Below are 14,793 nucleotides of genomic sequence, written 5' to 3'. Positions count from 1 at the left end.
CTTTAGCATAAACAATGTTCTATACAAAAATGTTCTACATAAAATTTAAAACAAAAAAGGCCCGATACATAATTGTTATAAAATCAACGGTTCCAGAGTTACGGAGGGTGAAAAGTGGAGGTTTTTGATACTTTTTATTATTTTTTGGGCAATTTATAATATTATTACTGATGAAAGAAATTTTCTTTAACAGGATTGTGTTTTGTGTATAAAATTTGCTATTTCAGTGGTCGATGGTATGTTAGTGATAAGCCCTTAAAGAAACATCAACCTCACCAACCAAAATCAATTTTCCAAAAAGTATAAAAAGTATCGAAAACCTCCACTTTTCACCCTCCGTAACTCTGGAACCGTTGATTTTATAACAATTATGTATAGAGCATTTTTTGTTTTAAATTTTATGTAGAACATTTCTGTATAGAACATTGTTTATGCTAAAGCATAGTTTTAGAAATATTGACGAAAAACGTAAAAAAACTACTAATTTACCGACTTCTAGCCCATCTCCCCCCAAACCGGACGCTCAAAATGGTATAACTTTTTACTGAACATTATGTGGACCATATAGAACAATTTGGTGTTGGAGGAAAACTTTTACTTTGGTTGGATGTTTGGGTTAGGCTTTTTTTGGACCAATTATACTCTACTACCTCCGTAACTTTGGAACCGTTCATTTTAGAAGGATTATGCATAGGACCTTTTTTATTTCAAATTTAATGTAGAACATTTTTGTATAGAAGGTTGTTCATGCTAAACCGCGTAGTTTTAGAAATATTGAAGAAAAACGTAAAAAACTACGAATTTGCCGATTTCTCCCCCCTCTCCCCGCCAAACCCGACGCTCAAAATGGTGTGACTTTTTTCTGAACATTATATGGACAATATAGAACAATTTGGTGTTGGAGGATAACTTTCACTTTGGAGCTCTGGGCTATGCCATCTTTTGGATCAATTGTATCATACTATAATAAACTGCATAATATCCTAGATACAAGAGAATCCAAAAAACTTTAATGGTACTGGCATGTAATGTCATATAAAGCGTGTAATGCTTACAACAGCTAAAAATTTTTAAAAATAAACATTTAAACCTGTGTTTTAATTGAAGTAATTTTATTTTATTAATAAACTGCATATCCTAGATACAAGAAAATCCAAATAACTTTTATGGTACTGGCATGTAATTTCATGTAAAGCATGTAATGCTTAAAACAGCTAAAAAAATTCAAAAATAAGCATTTAAACCTTTGTTTAAATTGAAGTAGTTTTATTTTATTAATAAACTGCAAATATCCTAGATACAAGAGAATCCAAACAGCTTTTATGGTACTTGCATGTAAAGTGAATGAAAGATGAATGTTGGCCAAAACCCAGCATTAGAATTAAGAGAAAGAATCAGAGGAGTAAAGGTCAATGAGCGTTTGTATAGTAACTTCCAAGCCACACAAATGGGCAACTCCTAATGAAGTAAAAGGTCTAATAAAAAAAAAAAGGATGTGTGTGTACTTTTTACGCACGTAAGAAGTTATACTTCTACTACATATTATGTGATTTTTAAGACTATACCAAAAATTTAAAAAAATAAAAGAATAAAACGCACACAAACACATTGAAAAATGCCACAAAGAAAAAATGATTTCTGGACGATAATAATTGTTGGCAAAAATTTTAAATACGCATTTGCTGAAAAAAAAATTATATAACAAATATACTTCATAATATGCATAAAAAATAAAAAAATAAAACTTGCATCGGGAATTGAACCCTTGAATTTCGTGCCGCTTTGACTCGTAATCGAAGCGTAGACTCACTCGTCCAATCGCACATTATTTATCATGTGGAAAAATACGGTAACTGAACGTTTTACTGTTTGACAATTGTTTTGAAAATTATGTAGTTTAAATTTTGTGGAAGAAAATATAAAAATATAACAAAACAGTAAGAAAACAATATATTAGATGAAGATTGGTAGAACTTTTGTTGGTAATCAAATTAAGTATGTAAATCAAAGCATTACATACCTACTAGATAAATAAATCTACGCCAAAAAATCATAATTTAAAAATAAAAATCGAACCTAATTTGGGATTTCTCTCTAAAATCCGCATTCTTGAGAAAATAAATGTATGTATTTCAACCTAATCCAAATGTATAATTACAATATGATTATAATAAAAACTAGGTACTTACCAAATTAGAATGAGTTTTCCTTGTCCAAAATAGTCCAAAAGTCCAAAAATATAGGTATATGAAAACTATTTAAAAAGGCAGTATAACTATTAACTAACTTTTGTTTGTTGTTTCTTTTCACACAAATTTTAAAACGCAACAACCATAAATAATCTAACTACAGCTGTGCCACAGCCACCATATTGAATAATTTTTGACATGTCATTTGAACATCCAATCAGAACAAAGTTATAATGCGCATGCGCCCGGTCGCTAGGTTTTCCCATATAAAAATTTACCCTCTATCGCCGGTAAAGAAGTATAACTTCAAAAATGTGTGTGTGTACTTTGTACGCACGTAAGAAGTTATACTTCTATTATATGATTTCAACGAAATCAATATACTTTAAACAGTTTATTTATATTTTATTTAAACAGTAAACTAATTTTAATACTTACTACTTTCCAAAATTTTTTAATAAAACAATACCAAAAATTAAAAGAATAAAACACACGCAAACACATTGAAAAATGAAACAAAGAAATAATTTCTGAACAATACGTGTTGAGAAATTTTTTAACTAAATACGTATTTTCTGAAAAAAAATATAATAAATATACCTACAATCATAAAATGTATAACAAAAAATTTAAAAAAAATAAAAATTTGCATTGGGAATTGAACCTGCGTCTATTAGGTTTTTAGATTATTTTGAAGTCACCCCACGCAGAATTTAACTACCGAGACATGTGAATGAAGAGGGAAGATATAGCAGCTAAACGTTTTAAAAATTTTTTGACAGTTGCTTATTCTCTTAGTTTAATCAAATATGTTTGATTCTTGTGGAATTAAAATACGACAAAATATCAAATTATGTAAATCAAAGCATTACCTACTAGCTAGGTAGGTACATTTTCCAAATAGGTATGTAATTTGTAATTTTTTATTACAATACTGAAACATTTTACAATAAGGTACGTACCTGTTGCTTTTAAAAACTATTTAAAAAGTCACTACAATATGGAACTTGCATAAAATTTTAAATTCGAAAAAAATGGTATAAATCACAACAGAACATAATTTAGAGCCTGTATCAAAAATAAAAAAGTTTTGTTTGTCTTTCGTGTGGCCCCTAAAGATGACTAAAAATTCAATTTATACCAGCCACCCCAAAACGCGTCGTGACGTCACGGGGTTGTATGTTTACATTCTACACCTATTGTATATATAATTTTAAATTGGACATTATAAACGTCAGTAGAAAATACAGTTATGTGACGTTACAAATGTTTTTGATCGTTTGAACTATTCACAGAAAATTTGTACTTTTACAAAATGGTTTTATTTTCAATAGTAAACCTTCTTTCCTTTCCTTCAAAAACTGTATCAAACTGCAATCTCAACAAACTGGTATATTTTATTACAATGACATACGATAAATGTCATTAGAATATAAATATTTTTCCTTTATTCCCCGACGACGATCTGGCTAAATACCCAAGTAGGTGGAGGCCAATAAATTAAATAAAATAAAGAAGAAGAATATACGTAAATATAACCATAAATTGAACCACATAGTTAAACTCTGTGAAGTCACGGGTCGTTTAAACTAAACCACATTCAAATAGCAAATTCCCAACTACAAACAAACGCACGTGTTCGTGTTACTATTCACTGTCTCATTCGTCAAGAGGCTGTTAAATGTAATTTATTGCCCTAAACGAGGCGGATTCTCATTTTACAGGTCCAAACTGGTCAGTCTGCAAATTCAAATTGTAGGTAGCGTGTTGGTTTTTGTTGGTTGTGAAGATACACTTCAGGACGACCATGTTTAGCTTCCATGCGCGTTTGTTTACAGTTGGGAATTTGTAAAATGAATGGACTTTAGTATTTTAAGATAAAGAAGACTTTAAATTTGTGCTTTTAATTTATTATGAGTTTTTGAAGCGTGAAATTTTGGAAATCTCATTTTTATACAAAACTGAACATTATTATGTAATAAAAAAAATATGCAAGTTCCCTATTATAAACTTGCTTTTTGTCTCTGTCCTCACAACAATAAAAACTAATATACACAACATTTGTTTATCCATAGACCATAATCTCCATATTATTGAACAATTATTGACACATGATTTTAACACCCAATCAGATCCCGTATAACGTTTGAGCGACTAATACCATACGTTACCATACTGTCGGTGTGCGCATGCGCCAGGGAATGTAAAAATTCACCCTCGTGCCTAAAGAAGTATAACTTCAAAAACCTCGATAAAAAAGTCGCCTGGACATGATCTGATAACGGCCAACATATTAAATAACCTAACCTGAATACAAATAGTAAGTCTAACACAAATCATTAACTCGATACTAAGAACAGGGGTCGTATTTTCGAATTCAATCGAATATTTTCGCATACGAGTTAACTCGAATGAAAAATTTCGTATACGAACGGGAAAGTGTATTTTTGAACGTCCTTCGAAATGTTATACGTATACGAGCAGAATTTGCACCGGCAACACTGCAAATTCGAATAACATTGAACTTATTTGTCATCTGAAGAGTCGCAATGTTGTCATACTTTTTTTGTATATTTCTTGTATAATTTCAATCAATGGTTTAGTCCAGAAAGCCACTGCGCATCCGCTAGGAAAAATATTCTAATTCGGATTTTTTGCACAATCTTACTCAAAAAGGACTCCTTTTAACAAATTTGCATGTTGCCAGGACCAAAAGGTGGTCAAAAATTTTTTAAACGTTTTTTTTTTGTTTTTTTCCTAAAATTATTTTTCTTGCATGGGAAAAAGTTTTTTTAGGTTTTTTGGATCATTCCAAACAGAAAAGGTCTTTAGTGACTTTTCTCTAAAAATGATAGTTTTTGACATATAAGCGATTAAAAATTGAAAAATTGCGAAATCGGCCATTTTTAACCCTCAAAAACTATGTGAAAAACTGAAAATTTGAATGTTGCCAAGGTAAGTAGATATTCTTTAAACATCGATTGATGAAATCCCGAAGAGTTTTTGCAATACAATATTCAAAACTTCTTTGTTTTTTAATTGCTAATCAAGTGTGCGTGACGCTATTTTCCACCGACAGTATGGTGCAAATGAAAGGAATAAATTCGTTATTTCGTAAACCGGCAACTTTAAGGAAAAATCCCGAAACAGGTCGATTTTTATTTTTAAATTATGATATTGTGGGATATATGGTATACTAGTGACGTCATCCGTCTGGGCGTGATGACGTAATCGATGATTTTTTTAAATGAGAATAGGGGTCGTGTGGTAGCTCATTTGAAAGGTTCTTCAATTATTTATACAGCGTGTCCTTCTACTTGTTTTTTTGTCAAATAATTTAATTTAATAAACATTTTTTGGACACCCTGTATAAATAATTATGTAAATGTTTATATTACTGAATAGAGAATTAAAGAACCCTTCAAATGAGCTAGCACATGACCCCTATTCTCATTTAAAAAAATCATCGATTACGTCATCACGTCCAGATGGATGACGTCACTAGTATACCATATATGCCACTATATCGTAACTTAAAAATAAAAATCGAGCTGTTTCTGGAGTTTTCCTTAAAGTCGTCAGTTTAGGAAATAACGAATGTATTCCTTTCATTTGCACCATACTGTCGGTGGAAAATAGTGTCGCGCACGCTTGATTAGCAATTAAAAAACAAAGGAGTTTTGAATATTGTATTGCAAAAACCTCTTCGGGATTTCATCAATCGATGTTTAAAGAATATCTGCCTACCTTGGCAACATTCAAATTATTAGTTTTTCACATAGTTTTTGACGGTTAAAAATGGCCGATTTCGCAATTTTTCAATTTTTAATCGCTTATATGTCAAAAACTATCATTTTTAGAGAAAAGTCACTAAAGACCTTTTCTGTTTGGAATGATCCAAAAAACCTAAAAAAACTTTTTTCAATGCAAAAAAAATAATTTTAGGAAAAAAACAAAAAAAAAAACGTTTAAAAAATTTTTGACCATCTTTTGGTCCTGGCAACATGCAAATTTGTTAAAAGGAGTCCTTTTTGAGTAAGATTGTGCAAAAAATCCGAATTAGAATATTTTTCCTAGCGGCTCCGCAGTGGCTTTCTGGACTAGGTATAATCGCAGTATTAAAAACAAAATGTTATATTTGTTATATATACTTACTGGGGTATAATGTACAAGAATAAGATTGTATAAGAACGTTTAATGTATAAAGATAACGACTTATAGTCTGAACAAATTAGAAAAAAATGCCATTTTGGGAAAAGTTGTTTAGCAGTTATTTTAAGTGTAATCGAACCTTAAGATTGCATAGGTATATTAGTAATATCGATTTGCAAAGTCTGCAGAAAGTGTGCTATTTTGTTTAATATTATTTTTGTATCCAGTATTTACACTGATATTTTACTATTTACTTTTCAAAACTTTACTTTAAAGCGATTTTTTAAATGCACCTTTATGTAATGTGATAGTATGAAAAAATTGAGGATATGGCAACGGTGTCATATATCAAGTTTGGAGCTTAGATCCAATGCTAAAATGTGTACATAAAGTTAGGTTAGGTTATATTTTGAAGGCACAATCGTACAACATGTCCTTTCTTTCTATTAAAGAATTATTTAAACCAGCCATTGAAAATAAATTTCAATGTAAAAATATTGTAGACAACAACACAATTAACACTGTCAGCTAAAACTATCATGACAGCTGAAATGACCTTGAAATGACAACAATAATTCGTATATGAGCATCACGATTCAAATGGTTCATACCCATTCGAGTCATCGTATACGAAAAAATTCATACACGAAGTATTCGAAAATACAAGACACTGGATTTCAAGCGAAATTCTTCTAATTTTGTATGCAAAATATGCTCGAATAAATTCGAAAATAGGACCCCAGGCTACTTTCCTGCACAATGGAAATTAAGCGAAATCATTACGATTCCAAAACCAGGAAAACCTCCACATGAGATTACATCTAACAACCGACCCATTAGAGTACCAGTTATATCCAAAGTCCCAGTCCGTTTTCGTCAACCACAGCACAACTGAACAAGTGTATAGGGTGGTAGACAAGATACAATCAGCTTTTCAGGAAAAGAGTTTTGGCAATGCCATTTTCCTGGATGTTAGTCAAGCATTTGACAAGGTTTGGCATCTAGAATTGCTATGTAAACTGAAGAAAGCAATCTCTCGGCCGCTATACACAATACTAAAATCATCCCTTTAAGAAAGACTATTTGATGTGAGATATGAAGAAAGTGTGTCAAATATCCACAACATAAATGATGGGGTCCCACAAAAAAGCGTCTTAGGAACAATTCTCTACACAATCTTTACAGCTGATTTCCCAACTGGAGAAGAATCTACAATAGCAAAATTCACAGGCGACACTGCAATTCTGGTAAAAAACTCAGATCCACTACTGGCAGCTGAAATATTGCACCAAAACATACCTACATTTAATTGAAATAATATGGGCACTTATGGAAAATAAAGATCTACGAAACAAAATCAGTTAACATAGTACTTACTAAATGTCACAAAGAAACACTGAATATCCTCATGCATAACAAGAACATTCCTAAAAATGATACTGTAAAATACCTTGGATTACACCTTGCCAAGAGGCTAACATGGAGAACACACATTTGAATAAAGAGGAAGAAATTAAGAATGCAATTAAAAAAAAAACTACAGGTTACTCAGGTTAAATCCACCTTATCTTTATTTAACAAAATATTAGTGTATAAAGCAATCATCTGGTCTCTCTGGACATACAGGATTGAAATGTGGGGAACAGCAGAAGATAACAACCTAGCAATACTAGAGCGATTTCAATCTAAGGTTCTTCGTGCCACCACAAATGCAGACATTTACAGGGACTGCAGATTGAGACAGTGAAGCAAATTATCGTCAAATGTAGTGATAAATATGTTAAACTAGAAAGCACCCTAACAAGTTAACAGTGAATTTATTAAGCAACTCCATACAAATAAATAATCTCAACATTAGGTATAACTCCTCTTGAGTTAACTTTCAGAAAATAAGTGTCTCTACTTAGTTTTAGTTTTTAGTAATAAACCCACTAGGAGTTGATAGTCATTGGACTAAAACTATTTACATATTTTCACTTAACAAAAATACTTAGTCCTACTTGCTATGATGTAACAAATTGTATTTTAAAATATATATATAAAAAAACTAAATTTACTAGGCATTTGGGACTGAGACCATTGAACTGAGTAATTACATTTTATTATATCAATAATTAAACACATAAATATTTATAAATAAAAAATATGAAAAAATATAACAAAATGTATAAAATAAATAAAAATAATAAAATAAAAACAAAATAAAAATAATAGAATAAAAAAAACTTACAAAAATGACATTTCTATACAACAATATAATTTTAGTTAAATTTAAAACAACACATTTTAAAACCATATAGTTATTTAATGTAGGTACTCAGTAATTTAACTTGGTAAGAAAAAGTACCAACTAGTGTGATAATGTAGTGATAAAAAATATAAATTACAAAAAAAAAGTTGTGTTGATTTGCAATGAAGGAATCAACAAAATTAGTTTCAGTTTTAAATAATAAGTTGAGCCACAACATTTTGTCCTTTTTAGACAAATAAGAATAAAATGGATATTTATGTAAATATGGATAATTGTTTGCACCAACAATGAATATTTACATAACGTTAAATATAATTTACTTGGAAAAAGTATAAACCGTAAATTGCTTTTGCATACCCCTAAAATTATCGCTGACCGAAAATAACCCTAAAATAATCCTACTTATTTTTGAACACTATACCAAGAATCAAAATAAAAAGCAATTTTTTATTTTAAAAACAACTAAGAGTACTTACCCACTTAAATTAAAAATAAGTTAAAATTCGATTTGAATTGTCCTAATCACAGATAATATTGAAAGTTTCAGTTATTCATATTATAATTTTGAATTTTCATTTTCTCCTACAGCTGTACGCCAAAATAAATCTCAAATCTCAGATGATGAGATGATTAGGATTAGATGATTCTGAAAGTGACCACAGACAGGGTTGCCAGGCCAGGTCAGTTTTGATGTCGTCAGTAGTTTTGCTTTCAAAAAATCAGTAGCCATCAGTAGATTTTTTAAGCCATTTATAATACTATAAAACCTGTGTTAACGGCCACCTGTTAAAATCGGCCATTTCTACTAACGGCCAGTTTAAAATTCTCCAAACTAATTATATTATGTAGATTCCCTTATATTTATGAACTGATATCTATGGTCACCTCTATATTACGGACGCGGCCAAGTCACCAAGTAATCTCATATTTTTAAAGCCTTCATAGAAATTTACATAGATAGGTACTATTTATTTATTTGGTCTTTTATAATATACAGAGTGGGCCAAATAAAAGGAGCCACCCCGATATTTGGCAATATTTATTAGATTTTAAGAAAATAAAAAAACAGGTCAATTTTTGATCTAAGGGGGACACATTTTTACGATACAAACATCTGTCATTTGTCAACTCCCTCCCTTCCACTTCCCCCACCCCTTATTTTTAAATAGGGAATAGGGGTCGTGTGCTAGCTCATTTGAAAGGTTATTCAATTCTCTATTTAGTCATATCAACATCGACTTAAAAATGTATACAGGGTGTCCAAGAAAAATTATTTTGAGTTAAATTAATTGACACAAAAAGAAGAATGTATGTAATTTATTTAACTCAGAACACATTCCACTGCTGACAGAAAACAGAAAAAAATGTTTTTTGATAAATAGACACTGCTTTTTGCTTAATTTTAATGTTCAAGCTTCCACCCATCTGCCACTTGGTAGGTTGAATATTGAATTTAAGCAACAAACAGTGTTTATTTATCAAATAAACATTATTTTCTGTTTTTTATCAGCAGTAGAATGTATTCTGAGTTAAATAAATTACATACATTCTTCTTTTTGTGTCAATTAATTTAATTTAAAATAATTTTTCTTGGACACCCTGTATAAATTTTTATGTCAATGTTGATATTACTGAATAGAGAATTGAATAACCTTTCAAATGAGCTAGCACACGCCCCCTATTCCCTATTTAAAAATAAGGGGTGGGGGAAGTGGAAGGGAGGGAGTTGACAAATGACAGATGTTTGTACCGTAAAAATGTGTCCCCCTTAGATCAAAAATTGACCTGTTTTTTTATTTTCTTAAAATCCAATAAATACTGACAAATATCGGGGTGGCTCCTTTTATTTGGCCCACTCTGTATAGTGAGCGCATAAAAGTTGAAATAAAATAATTTTTTGTGAATGGGTGACTTTGGAGAAAAATCCCGAAATGGGTCATTTTTAATTTTTAGATTATGCTTTTTTGGCGTATATACCGATGATTTTTTTAAATAAGAATAGGATCGTGTGCTCGCGTATTTAAAAGGTTGTTCAATTCTCTATTCAGTGTAATAAACATTTATTGCTTCAAACATTAAAATAATTTTGTATAAGGGGTACAAAAAAATTATTTGAATTCAATTAATTGACCTAAAAAGGAGAATGTAGGTATGTAATTTACTTAATTCAAAATACATCATTTTACTGTTGCCAGAAAACATCAAAAAATATTTATTTGCTAAATAAATATTGTTTTTCGCTTAAATTCAATGTTAAAGCTTCCACCCACCTACCTCTTAGAAGTTTGAACATTTAATTTAAGCGAAAAGTAATGTTTATTTATCAAATAAACATTTTCTTCTCTTTTCTCAAAGCAGTAAAATGTATTTTGAATTAAATTTCATACATTCTTCTTTTAATTTGTATCAATAAATTTATTTATTTTTTTGGACTTCTTCTTCTTCTTCTTAGCCTTCTATCGTCCACGTTTGGACATAGGCCTCTCCCAACTCCTTCCATCGGTCTCTATCCTGAGCAACATATTTCCAATTCGTTCCGGCTACTCTTTTAATATCATCAACCCATCTCATCTGTGGTCTTCCTCTCGGTCGTTTACTTTGGTAAGGTCTCCAATGTTGTATCGTGGCATTCCAACGTTGGTCTTTTTGTCTAACAGTGTGGCCTGCAAAGCTCCATTTAAGTTTGGCAACTTTTGTTGTTATGTCCTCGACTTTTGTTTTTGATCTTACCCAGTCGCTCCTCTTTTTATCTGACAGTCGTATACCTAACATTGCTCTTTCCATAGCTCTTTCTGTTGTAGCTAGTTTATTCATATTTGCCTTGGTTAGGGTCCAGGTTTGACACCCATATGTCATGATAGGAAGGATGCACTGGTTGAACACTTTGGTCCTCAAATATTGAGGTATTTTGCGGTTCTTAAGTATCCAACCAAGTTTTCCAAATCCTGCCCATGCTAATCTTGCTCTCCTATTAATTTCCGCACTTTGGTTTTCTTTGTCAAGTTTCAGGATTTGGCCTAGGTAGATATATTCCTGGACTTTTTCTATCTCACTGCCATTTATAGTTATGCGTCTGGGGTCATCTGTGTTTGTCATTATTTTTGTTTTCTTCATGTTCATTTTTAGACCGACGTATTGGGAGCTGCCTGCGAGTTCCTCTATCATAATTTGCAGTTCCTCGAATGAGCTCGCTATAATCACAATGTCGTCAGCGAATCTGAGGTGATTTAGCTTCTTGCCATTAACGTTAATGCCATAGGTTGACCAATTTGTCGTTTTGAAGACGTCTTCTAGTGCTAGGTTGAAAAGCTTTGGCGATATTACGTCTCCTTGTCTCACGCCTCTCTTAATAGGGATGGGATTTGTATTTTCGTCTAGTTGTACTATCATAGTTGCATTTTCATATACATTATGTATTAGTTGTCTATATCTCGAATCTATTCTACAATTATTAATAGCTTGTTCTATCGCCCACATCTCGATACTATCAAACGCCTTTTCATAGTGTACGAAGGCAAGAAATACGGGTAGTTGGTATTCATTTGCCTTCTCTATCAATGTTCTCATTGTCAGCAGATGGTCTGATGTACTATATCCTTTGCGGAAGCCAGCCTGTTCCACTGGTTGGTAATTGTCCATTTTGTAGGTCAACCGGTTGTTAATAATTCTCATGAATAGTTTGTATACTTGACTGAGCAACGATATCGGTCTATAATTCTGTAGGTCACATTTGTCCCCTTTTTTGTGTAAAAGTATTACTAGACTTTCGTTCCAGTCTTTAGGGATCTTGCTATTTGGAGACATTTATTAAATAGCTCTGTTAGTATAGGGATTGTTACTGTCTTGCTTGTTTTCAAGAGCTCAGCAATTATACCGTCCTGTCCTGGAGCTTTATTATTTTTTAGTTCTTTTAAAGCTCTTTCTATTTCGAATCCCTTTATATTTGGTAGTACTTCTGATCCCACGTTTTTTATTTTTCTTTTGACGTTCTCCTTTGTTGATTCATTAGGCTGGCTTTGCGAGCTGTACAAGCTTTTGTAGAAGTCTTCGACTATTTTTGTTATTTTATATTTGTCCTTCTCTTCCTTACTATTGGCGTCTTTAATTTTAATGATTTTTTGAACACCCAGTGCGGGTCTTAGACATTTTAAGCCTCTGTTGTTTTCAATGACTCGCTCTATTAAGTTCTCGTTCCATTTTTGTAAGTCGCGTTTTAGTTCTTTTCTAATTGTTTTATTAAGTTCTATGTATTCTTGAGTATGGCGTTTGTTTTGCGTTAGTAGTTGTCGTCTTTCCGTCATTAGTTGTTTAGTTTCGTTGCTTATTTTGTCTTCTTTAGTACTTGTTTTCTTTGCGACCTGTAGTCCGGCTTCGAGAAGGTTCTTATTGATGTTTTTGTTAATTTCGTCAATTTCATCTTGATTATGTGAAGGATCATATTTGAACTTATCCGCTAAGACCTCTCGGAATTGCTCTTCATTTGTTTTTACTTTAAAGGCATCTATTCGCGTTGTTTTTTTAAATATTCTTTTCCTCTCTTCTTTCATGTTAATATTTATTTTTGCTCCAACTATACCATGGTCACTACCCGTTGTTACGTTGTTTATTGTTGTTACGTCTTCGAATATTCTTTTGTTGTTTGAGAGAAAACAGTCTATTTCATTTTTGGTGGTTCCGTTAGGTGCAACCCATGTCCACTTTCTGTTAGGTTTCTTTTTGTAGAAGGTATTCATAATATACATGTTTTCTTGTTCCAGAAATTCCATAAGTTTTTCTCCCCTTGTGTTTCTTGTGCTGAATCCAAAATTTCCAATCTTGCTTTCAGAGTCTTCAATCTTACTTCCAATTTTGGCGTTAAAATCTCCCATTATTATTATTTTGGATTCTCTGTTGGTGTCTATAGCTTTTTCAGATCTTCGTAAAAAGTATTTATTTCTTCATCAGTTGCCTTTTCAGTTGGAGCATAAACTTGCACAATCTTTAATTTGGTTTTTGGATTTAGTTTTAAAATCATGTATGTAACCCTGTCTGAGATGCTGTCAATTATTTGAATTTGTGATTTTCTCTTCTTGTTGATTAAGAAACCTACTCCACCGTATGTATAGTCTTCATTGCCTTTATAATAGAGCCTGTTGCCTGAATGTAAGTCCACATACCCTTCACCTCTTCTTTTAACTTCTGATAGTCCCATTATATCCCAATTCATATTCCCTAATTCCTCTTCTAGTTCGTAGAGTTTTTCGTCTTTTGCCATGGAACGGATGTTGTAAGTTGCTATATGGAGTTGTTTATTGTTCTTCTTTTTCAATGTCGACTTGCCTCCCCCAGAATCCTCGAGGCAGACCGTTATTTCGGTGTGGGACTGTGGAATAAACTTCCTACCCACCTGGGGTATCTTCCGTATATCTGTTGAAACCGACATTTTTGATTTGTGGAGGTTTTGGCCATAACCCACCACGCTGGCCAGACGGGTTGGTGGGTGGGAGGGGATATTAGGCAAGGAATTTGGGGTTTGGATAGGATAATACGGAGGTTGGGGCCTGGTTACCTCTAAATAGGAAATGGAGGAAAAAACCAGGAGCTCGCGTGGGCAGGGGCGCTAAATCCCTGAAGTAAGTCTGCTCTCTATCGGGATCATAGAGGGGTACCTACCCGCTACCACGATTTTTTTTGGACATCCTGTATAAATAATTGTAGGTATTAATGTTTATATTCATTAGTAGAATGGCAGAGGATAGGATAGTACTAATAGCATGAGATAAGTCACCAAATGGACGAAGAAGTATTGGCAGACCAAGAAAAAGATGGTGCGATAACTTAAGGGCACCCAAAGTCTGAAAATTAATTTTTTTTTAAGTTTTTTGCGTTATGATTGAAAATTATTCTCTGAAATCTTCTCTTTTCAACGATATATAACACATTATAGTACAAAATATCCATGGTTACGAAACTATTTATTTTCTGAACGTCTGCACTCAACTTACCGTGTACCAGTAGCTTTATAACCTATTAGAGTGTTTTATGTTTGTGCGATTTCCCGAATACTAGGTTTTTAACTTTTGATGTCAGATATCTCTGGATTCTTAAGTCCACTTTACATCAACAATAAATTGAACAATAAATTGACAAAGTTATTCACATAGAGGTATATATTAACATAGAGGGAGCCTACCTTCCGCGCTTCCTGACGACAAGATCTCA

The 14,793-nt window shown here is 32.1% G+C and overlaps 1 protein-coding gene across 5 annotated transcripts in view; it reads right to left on the bottom strand.

Moving 5' to 3' along the window:
• Nucleotides 1-9,407, bottom strand: part of LOC114339763 (anoctamin-5) — a 202,643-nt gene extending 193,236 nt beyond the window's left edge. For 4 of the 5 annotated variants that reach the window (XM_028290441.2, XM_028290442.2, XM_028290444.2 and 1 more), the window contains exon 1: nucleotides 9,069-9,406. The gene's annotated coding sequence lies outside the window, so the exon portion shown is untranslated. Of the gene's footprint in view, nucleotides 1-9,068 lie in introns of all 5 variants that reach the window. The other variant, XM_028290443.2, reaches the window with a different exon arrangement.
• Between the last annotated feature and the right edge of the window lie 5,386 nt (nucleotides 9,408-14,793).

This window comes from Diabrotica virgifera, chromosome 1, assembly GCF_917563875.1.
Source record: "Diabrotica virgifera virgifera chromosome 1, PGI_DIABVI_V3a".
Lineage (NCBI taxonomy): Eukaryota > Metazoa > Arthropoda > Insecta > Coleoptera > Chrysomelidae > Diabrotica > Diabrotica virgifera.
The sequence above is the reverse complement of the archived record's forward strand: the minus strand, read 5'-3'. Positions and strand labels throughout refer to the sequence as shown.